General features: G+C 49.0%; 1 non-coding gene across 1 annotated transcript; it reads right to left on the bottom strand.

Annotated features, from left to right (window-relative positions):
• Window positions 1-9,724: 9,724 nt before the first annotated feature.
• LOC120668230 lies at window positions 9,725-9,831 on the bottom strand. The gene has a single exon (XR_005672327.1). It is a non-coding gene; the product is annotated as a small nucleolar RNA R71 (small nucleolar RNA).
• Window positions 9,832-10,239: the final 408 nt, after the last annotated feature.

Raw genomic sequence — 10,239 nt, 5'->3', positions numbered from 1 at the left:
AAGTACCCATTTTACTATATGGTTAGGAGTCGTTTTGGTAAATTCTTCGGGATGATTCATGTACTAACCCGCCACTTGACACCCGAACTTGACCGTTTTCGATTTTGTCCAAGATTTTGGAGCATGTTGCATTTTGACAGGAAATTGGACATTTTCGGAGATGTTTTGACGCATGGTTACAACTGGGCTAAGATGAGGAATAAGAGGAAGATTCAACACGCGAAAGATGGGACTGAAAGGGGCCAGAAAAGGCCCAGGCCGGCCGCCCTAGCCCTTTTCGGAGTCCAATTGATCTTGGTTTTCTTCAGTGCGAAGTATGCGTCAACCCTAATCTGTGTTTTACCAAAACCGCCGACTATATCTGCCTATAAATACCCCGAAGCCGCCGTCAAAGAGGAGCATCCAGGGAGATCGCAGGGGCATCCAGAGACGAGTTTCAGAGATCCATTCGAGTTAGACACAAGAGAAAGGCGACACCGGAGGCCTCATCGTCCCTCGGCACCACTGCAAGTTGGAGGACAGCAAGGGATCCATCCCTTGCCGGAGATTTCATCACCATGATCGACTATGCTTTGCTTAGCTTCATGGGGTAAAGTCCTCGTTTGTTCATGGGGTTGTAAGGAGATCTTGAGTTGTAATTGCCGAATCCTTTATGAGATTGATCTATCACAATTCTTGTTGATGATGTTTTGATGCCTAATAGTTCGCGACTTGGCTTTGGGTTTGCTTTGCTCTTGCATGGTTTACTTAGATTACATCAACTATCATGTTCTTGTTGATTTGTTACTGATTATCCTCGTGTAGTGACAGTATGCGAGAGGGAAAGGTTTTGATCTTGGAACACATCTTTGGTAGATTAGATCTGTTCTTCGTTGCTTGGCGATTACATCTCTAGTGATCCTAGACCCTATGGACAAATGCTCATCATATCTTGTGCACACATCTATCATTGCTCACTAGTCTAGATTAGATTAGATTGGTTAGATTAGATCTATTTCACACTCAAACACTCAATATAGATCTTTTACCAACATCATTAGTGCTTAGTTAAGCATAGTAATACACTTGTTCCGTGGATTGATAAACCTTGGGGGAATACTCTAAGGGAAAAGCTACACGATCCGTGCGCTTGCGGTACGTAAATTGGCGCTTTAAGAAGCGTCAACAAGTTCCGTAGACCATCCCAGGGGCGGGAACACGTCACCGGTGATTTGCCGCCGCAGCTCTGCCGTGGCGGGAGTGCTGCAGCATGACACGGCCGCACGCGCACCCCGTTTCAGCTTTGCGCACACGTGTGGGACCTCCTTGCCCCTTTTGCAACAGTAGATCGGCCCTGGCATGGCCGAACGCCCTGCGCCGGTGATGCGCCGCCATACAGGAGCGCCGCCGTCCTTGATCTCAAGGCCACATGCCCTGTAGATCCCCGCTTTGAGCCCCAGTGGATCACGCATGGCGTGAGGAGCGTCCCCGACCCAAGCCCGCTCCGTTTTGAGCCCTGGAACACCGGAAACGCCAAACGCTGGCGAGCCCCCGCGCAGCACCGCCGCGGGAATTGGCTCCGGCGACTCAGCGCCACCTCCGCCGCGTCCCTTTGCTCTCGAGCGACGGATCAAGATCCTATGGCGCACAGCAGCCCGCGCCAAAGTCAATCGGAAAAGAAAACGGTCAGTGCATGGCTTTTTGCTGAAGAGCCCTTCAGTTTCTTGGTAATCAACCCGCGGTCCAAGTCTGTTCAAAAGTATTTACAGTTTAGTCCTATTTTTAGCGCTTTAGCCCTTGAGTTCCTTTAAAATCGAACCCGCCGTCCATACCTGCTATTTTTGCGTGTTAGACCCTAGATCTACCCTTTAATTACATTTAGGTCCTCGGTTTTTGCACAGAACCCCTAGAACTTTCAGTTTTCTCACAGTTTAGCCCCTGGACCTTGTTTTAGCTCTAGATTTCACGTTCTAGCTCCGTTTAGTCGTTCTTTATGTCCACGCGATCGTTGTAACGCGTAGAACAGTTCTAGCTTAGTTTTGTTTGCTGTTTTTATGTATTGTTGTGCTGTTTCTTAGTGTTTGCTCTTGTTTGCATGTATGTGTATATGCTGGACTTGTTTTGGCATTGCGATCGTGAGTAGACGTTGATCCTTTGGAGGCGTACCAGTACCCGGAGCAGCCACCATCTTCTGAGCAGTTTGAGCAGTAGTACCAGTTTGAGGAAGGCAAGTATAACATGAACAACATCTATCACTTTTAAATACAATTTCATACTGCATATTAATATTGTATGCCTATAAGGACTTTCCTAGCCACTTTATATCTTTTATATATATATCCCTTGGGTTGCATTTTTGGTTAGTTGTGCTAGGTGCCGCTCTATAACACACTTGGTCCTTTTTAATTAATTTGATTAATGGTATATGCAACTTAATTCTGGGAGTGGCCCTCTGTGATCTATACTTGAGTGGCTCACATCTCATTAAAAATTGGTTTTTCTAGAAACATGGTTTAGGGGGCCAGCACGGTGCTTAGTGCTTGGTTGGCCACACTCCATGAGGACCGGTTCATAGAGCGACAACCTGGGACAACAGCGCTACCACAAGATTGGAATGGGACGGTCTTGGCTTACTAATTAGGTCTTTTTGGTTTGGAGTAACTTACCTGCGGGGCAAGGGTGGTAAGCTTCAATGGTCCCTGCTCCTCCGGCATGGTCTGTGCTTCGTGTCTTGTACCCCCGTGAGGTGGGCCCCATCGTCACTGATCCAACTCTTCGCAGTTACGCCTTACCAACGAGATTCTTTGTAACGGCCTCATAGTGTGCTTGCTAGCCATCTCACCTAAGGAAGTGTGATGAACAACTAGCGTAGCTCACGACTTGTGGGTAAAGATATGCAACCTTTGCAGAGTGTAAAACTGGTATACTAGCCGTGCTCACGGTCATGAGTGGCCCGGATCCTCCTTTTGATTAGGGGGGTTACCTTGGTGGTTTCGGTTTGGTTCTCAGTAGTATCATAATTAATTTGGATTAATTACTATGTAACTGGGTTTATGGTAATTCATCCACTTGTAGAAATTAGCTTTAATAAAATTTTGCCAAGATTAAAAGCTAATGCAGTTGAGTCAGCCAACCTTAGAGCCTCATAGTTTGTGTTATACTTGTTGAGTACAAGTTGTATACTCACACTTGCCTCCTCTACTCTTTTTCCTCTTGTCCTTTTTGGGATACCCTACTGCTGCTCAGTTCCTGCCGATGCGAGGGAGTTCACCCAGGGCTACCAGGAGTACGAGGACTTCTAGGCGGTCGTCTCCCAGTCGACGCCCCTGTGGTGCCCAGCTTCTGAGAGACTTCGTATATGTTTTACGCTTCCGCATACTCTGTATCAGACATTTTGTCATTATTGTAATAAATAACATTCGTATTCGCTTTATTATATCTTTTTATGTGATATGTGCTGTGATATACTGATCATTCTGTTGTATATACGTGTGACTTGATCCTGGCACGTATATGATTGCTCGGTTTATGTCCTTTTATAAACCGGGTGTTACAAGTGGTTCCGTGAACCCCGAGACGACCGTGCAGGTAGAGATTTCTACACACTCCTTCAGGAAGCCTTCTTAAGGGCTTATGAGGCTAGGGGGATCCAGTTGAGGAGGCACAATGTTCTCGACTTCCGCAAATTAAGCGTTGCTGCTGGGGGAGCTCGAATTGAGCCGCATTTCACCTACTTGAGAGGATTTGCCGATTTACTTTCCCATCAGGCAGATATATCCTGCGTTGGGTTAGAATTTTCTATGCCACAGTATGGATTGAGCCGAGCAGAAATTACATTAAGTTCATGTTCAGGGGCAGGCCTCGTATTCTTTCCCGGGAAGAAATAGCAGACGCCCTGGGAGTGGATCTCAATGACACTCGCCTTCACGAGTTGGCCTACCCAGGTGCCATCCCTCCCAGATGTGCACGTTGTGGCGGTGTTCTTCCACCTTTTGAGAGGGTATCTATATGCTACCGCCAACCATTCCTTCCAGAGTCCTCCCATGCACCCACCAGGCTTACTGCTGAGGCTTGGGTCATGCACAATGCCCTGCGACGTTCACTTCTTCCAAGGATGGGAGGTGGAGAGGCAGTGACCAGTATCCAGCAGTGGCTCCTCCTTCACATCCTGTCCCATACACCATTTGATATTGTAGACTTTCTTCTGTGTGAGGTTGAGGAAAGTATTGCAGATGGAGTGAAGGCAGGAAGATAGCAGCCCTATTGTTGACGCTCACTAACGACCATTTCCAGGTGTCAACTTGATCAAAAAATCATGAGAGTTCGCATTTCTTACACGTACTTATATTCAATAAATTCCCTAAACAACACTTTACCTTCTAGAATATGCAAGTTGAGTTTTTGATCTAATATGCAGGTTGCAAGCACACTTTGACCCAGCAGAAAATCACAGAAAATATCAGAGTACCTATTCAGGCTCAAATGGACCAAGTGTAGCCCAAGAACCGAAGCAAAACAAGTCAAGACAGGTCAACCCCAGTGTGGATCAGACAAGGAGGCCCAGACGAGTCCAACCCCCGGGAGTTGGGGCCGGTTGGCGGCCAGGGCAGGCTGGCCGTACCAGGCCCATGGGCCCCACCGCCTCAACTTTGCCACGTGGCGCCTCCTTGTTGCTCCTTTAGGTCGGTTTGGGGTGCTACGGCCGGTGGCTTCCTCCTATAAATACAAGGGTGGGGGAGGGGTAGAGAATTGTAACAGCCGATTTATAAAAGGACATAAACCGAGCAATCATATACGTGCCAGGATCAAGTCACACGTATATACAACAGAATGAACAGTATATCATAGCACATATCATGTAAAAAGATATAATAAAGAGAATACGAATGTTATTTATTACATTAATGACAAAATATCTGATACAGCGGAAGCGAAGTACAAAATACGATAAACTCTCCGAAGCTGAGCAGGGCGCCACAGGGACGTCGACTGGGAGACGAACGCCTAGAAGTCCTCGTAGTCCTGGAAACGCTGAGCGAACTCCCTCGCGTCGGCAGGAACTGAGTAGTAGTAGAGTATCCAAGGGGAAAAAGTAGAGAAGAGGCAAGAGTGAGTACACAACTTGTACTCAACAAGTATAACACAAACTATGAGGCTCAAAGGCTGGCTGACTGACTGCATTAGCTTTTAAGTCTTGGCAAAATTTTATTAAAGCTATTTACTACAAGTGGATGAATTACCATAAACCCAGTTATATAGTAATTAATCAAAATTAATCATGTTACTACTGAGAACCAAACCGAAACCACCAAGGTAACCCCGAGAGGCACCTCCCTCGTCGGAAGGAGATAACCCCACTAATCAAAAGGAGGATCTGGGCCGCTCATGACCGTGAGCACGGCTAGTATACCAGTTTTACACTCTGCAGAGGTTGCACATCTTTACTCACAAGTCGTGAGCTACGCCAGTTGTTCATCACACTTCCTTAGGTGAGATGACTAGCAAACTCACTACGAGGCCTTTACAAAGAATCTCGTTGGTAAGGAAAAACCGCGAGGGTTGGATCGGCGACCATGTAGCAGGTCTAGTGGGCGTCAAGAATACCATAGATGAGGCCACTCAGTACGAGGGACATAGAAGCTTAGCACCCTTGCCCCGCAGGTAAGTTACTCCAAACCAAAAAGACCTAATTATTACGCCAAGACCGTCTCATTCCAGACTTGTGGTAGCACTGTTGTCCCAGGTTGTCGCTCTATGAACCGGTCCTTATGGAGAGTGGCCAACCAGGCAGTAAGCACCGTGCTGGCCCCCTAAACCATGTTTCTAACAAAACCAATTTTAATGAGAAGTGAGCCACTCAAGCCACACAGAGGGCCACTCCCAGAGTTAAGTTGCATATACCATTAATCAAATTAATTAATAAGGACCATTATTTGTTATAGCGCGGCACCTAGCACAACTAACCAAAATGCAACCCAAAGGATATATATAAAGGATATAAAGTGGCTAGGAATGTCCTTATAGGCATACAATATTAAAATGCAGTATGAAAGTGTATTTAAAAGTGATGGGTTGTTCATGTTATACTTGCCTTCCTCGTACTGCTCCTGCTGCTGCTCAAAGTGCTCAAAAGACAGCTACTCCGGGTACTGGTACTGGGGCTCCTCCGGTAGCTCAACGTCTACTCACGAACACATGGCCCAAACAATACACAATAATAAGCATACACGCAAATACTAACAAAAACTAAGAAACAGTACATCAATACATAAAAACAGCACACTAAACTAGTCTAAAACTATTCTACGCGTTACAACGATCGCGTGGACATAAAGAACGCCTAAAACGGAGCTAAAATGCAAAAACTAGAGCAAAAACAAGGTCTAGGGGCTTTTCTGCAAGAAAAACCAAGTTTCTGGGGGTTTTCTGTAAAAACCGAGGGTCTAAACGTAAATAAACCTTAGTTTCAGGGGCTAACCTACAAAACTGACAGCTCAGGACTGTGGGTTCGATATTTAAAAAGTTCAGGGGGGTTCGTGTAAAGTTCTGGGCTGAAAAGGAATTATTAAAGCTGGATTGCGGGTTTATTCCGAGAAAACCCAGGGACTCTTATGCAAAAGAGCCTGGCTGAAGCGGTACGCATGGATCTGATCCATTTGATCACGATCCGGCGGCTGAGAACAAAATGGTTCAAGATCTAATCTTAGCCACAGGAAACAGATCTGACGGCTGGGATCAAACGGGCGCGCGGGGCGGCGGTGGAACACGCCGGAGTTCAATCTCCGCAGCGGCGCGCGGCTCGGCTCGCCGGAGTTGGCCAAATCCGGCACTCCGGGGGTCGGTTTGAGTTTTGGAAGGGCCGTGGAGCATGCCCGCGGCACGCGTGATACACTGGTGGCTCTAGCAAGGCACGGGAAGGCCCGGGGTGGCGCACGCATCAACGGCGGCGGGTGGGCATGGCGGAACACCGCCGGTGAGTGGCGTTCTAAGCACTGGAGTGGCCTACGATCTAATACAACCGGCGCCCAAGAGAGAGGGGATTCAGGTGGTGCTCACCGGGCGTGGATTGGGTCGGGGACGTGACGCAGCAGGGTTGGCGGCGAGCTCCTCGCGGCGAGGATGGCGCGGTGTTCGTGGACGGGTCGCAGGCGTGCAGCTTCGGGCTTCCTGGTCCTGGGATCGACGCGCGAGGTCCCTGCGGTGAGGCCAAGGGGTTCAGGGTGGTCCAGTACTCAACGGCGGTGAGCAATCCCGGCGGCGGGCCGTGTTACCTGTGATGGAGTTCCGGTGAAATTCCGGCACGTCCGTGGACCGAGGTTGGGGATGGTGGCCGCGGGATCATTCTTGGGCCCGAGGTGGAGCCAGTGCGTTGCTTGGCCGGGGCTCCGGTGCTGCGGGGAGGCGAGGTCACGGCGGCGCAGGTGCTCTACGCTACGGAGCGAGGGAAGGCGGCGGCTAGGGTTGCGGGGTGGCGGCGCTAGCGGGATGAGATGGGTTCTTGGGGGGGGGGTCTCGTGGTGATTTAAAGGAGGGCGCCGGATATCTCGGCGTCCGTGCCCGGGTTTGGAAGGCCGGCGAGGTCTCGGCGGGGATCACGGGATCCGTTGCGCGAGCGCTGCGCGGGGGAGACGAAGCTGGCAGGCGGGGCCCACGGGTCAGCGGCGGGGCGCGCGCGAGCGGGCTGAGAGGAGGCACGCGCGGAGAGCGGGCGGGGTGCGTTGGGCCGTGTCGCATGAGTGGAGCGGGGTGTGTTTGGGCCACGGGGGAAAAAGGTGAGAAGGAGTGGGCCGAGCGGGCGGGAGTGGGCTGGACTGCTGCATGGGCTGGCGCTGGGGGAGCCAGGTGGGCCGCGCGGGGAAGGAAGCGGGCTGGCTGAGGAGATGGTCCGGGCTGCTGGTGGGCTTGGGCTGAGCGGGAAAGGAGAAAGGGGAGGTGGACTAGGTTTCTTCTTTACTAGTTCTATCTAGGCTTCGTCCTACAGTCGATACGGCTCTGATACCACTCTGTAATGCTCGGTTTATGTCCTTTTATAAACCGGGTGCTACAAGAATAGGAGACACACACACACCTCACTTCACTCACCTCTCAAGTTCCATCTTGCATTGTATTTAGGCTTAGTGGAGTTTAGGAGTTTAGGAGAAGTCTAGGAGTCATCGAGTCGCCGGAGTTGCTTGAGAGTCTGGTATGGGTTCATCTCTAGCTCTCTCTTGTAATATTCGGTCGTTTGTAATAGATTTAGACTATGGTTACCGATATCTGCTTGAAGTATATTCTGAGCTGTCGAGTATATGCTGCTTGTCATGGTTGCATTATTATTCAATGATCTCATTGCATAATTGCCCTGTGCTGGAGATAGTTAGTCTTTTGTTCCTAGAACTCTATCAACTATTCCAGTATTCATGTGATTGCTCTAGTGTGATGTCTGTCCATCGGGAGGGTGGGGGCTCCGCGCGGGACACTAGAGTATCCCTTACTAGTGTAGACATGGTGTCTAGATTAGCTAAGAGTTGTTGGATGTCAACTATACCCACAGTTTGTAGAGGTAGCCAGCAGGTGGTGACAGCCCTCTCCAAGCCTTTTAGTAATCCTCCACATTCGGTATGGAGGGTAGGAGGTACATAAAGTCGCCGTGGTGTATTGGTCCCTCCTGTTACTTCGATAGCGATCTCCCTGTTGTGTAGTTTAATCTCTGACAAGCTAACTAATGAGAAAGTGTAGATATAGCTAGCCTAGCATAGCTGATTCGAGCTCTGACTTTTACCTTGCTCCCGGCCTAAAGCAATCTTTATCTTTTATTTATCCAAGAGTGTAGTTTGTGTGTGTGTCACACTACCTCCTACCATGTTATTATCTTACCCCTGTTTATGCATGAGAATATCCAATCTAGATAGAGCTCACGAACTAATCTATATACTCTCCCACTCATCGCCTTCCCTGTGGAAATATAAATGACACCCCGGTATACTCCCGGGTAAAATGCTACAGCGGTATTCCGTGCGCTTGCGGATTTATTCGTGGTTCATGAAATACTGCCACTCCAAACTTGGCGTCTGCGGGCGTCATCGCTAGGTGACATTGGTAGGCGCCAACAAGCATTTTTGGCGCCGTTGTCGGGGAAGGCACAGAGTGGAATATATAGATAAAGTTGTGAAAAAAAATCAAGATTGGTATTCACATGCTAAACAGGCTAACTTGGCTTTGTTTTCTTGTCTTTGTTGATATGAAAACAGGGTAGTGTATGACCAATTTCGACTTGCCACAAAATTTTCATTCCGATCCAGAGTCACTTTTCAGGAGGATGCGAGCTCGTCTCGTATCACCTCGGAGATCACTCTCGGCAGTTGATCCAGTCATCGCATCATCGACAGCTCCTAGAGCTATGGCCCAGAAGACACTCCGTGATTACTTTGCTCTGTCTGCTAGCCAGGTCCCAACCGGACCCGAGGTTAACACCGGAGGAGAAAATTTCGAGATCAAGATGGGTCTCATTACGATGGTGCAGGCCAGCCCATTCTGTGGCAAGGCCAATGAGGATGCCAGCGCTCATCTCCAGCAATTACTGGAACTCTACAATACTTTTGTTATCAAGGGTGTATCACAAGATGCAATCCGGCTCCATCTATTTCCGTTCTATCTCTTGGGGAGAGCGAAGCAATGATTTTATGCTAACAAGGCTGCTGTGGATACTTGGGACAAATGTACAAAGGCGTTCCTCTCGAAGTTCTTCCTGACGGGCAAAACCAATGCTCTTCGTGGTCGGATTTCGAACTTCCAGCAGGCATCAAATGAGTCAATTCCGGAAGCTTGGGAGAGGCTTCAGGAGTACATTTTGGTGTGTCCGCACCATGGAATGGACAATTGGCTCATTCTACAGAACTTCTACAATGGGTTGACACAGTCATCCCGTGATCATGTAGATGCTGCTGCGAGTGGAGCTTTCTTCTCGCTAACCACTGAAAGAGCTACATCATTGATCGAGAAGATGGTTTCCAACCAAGGTTGGAGCGATGATCGCCTCCAACCGCGCCAGCGAGGTATGCACTCCGTCAAGGACACTGACATGCTCGCTATGAAGATTGATCTCCTCCTCAAGAAATTTGAGGATTATTCCCAAGACAAGGCTCAGATGCAAACACTTCAAGCCTTGGAAGCTCGCATGACATGCGAGGTCTGCGGGAATGTTGGACATTCAGGCGACAATTGGCCAGAAACCAAAGAAGAAGCTCTATTTCTCAATGGCAGCAATGAGTTTCGTCCACA

This window comes from Panicum virgatum, chromosome 3N (assembly GCF_016808335.1).
Source record: "Panicum virgatum strain AP13 chromosome 3N, P.virgatum_v5, whole genome shotgun sequence".
NCBI lineage: Eukaryota > Viridiplantae > Streptophyta > Magnoliopsida > Poales > Poaceae > Panicum > Panicum virgatum.
This window is presented reverse-complemented; position numbering and strand designations above follow the sequence as displayed.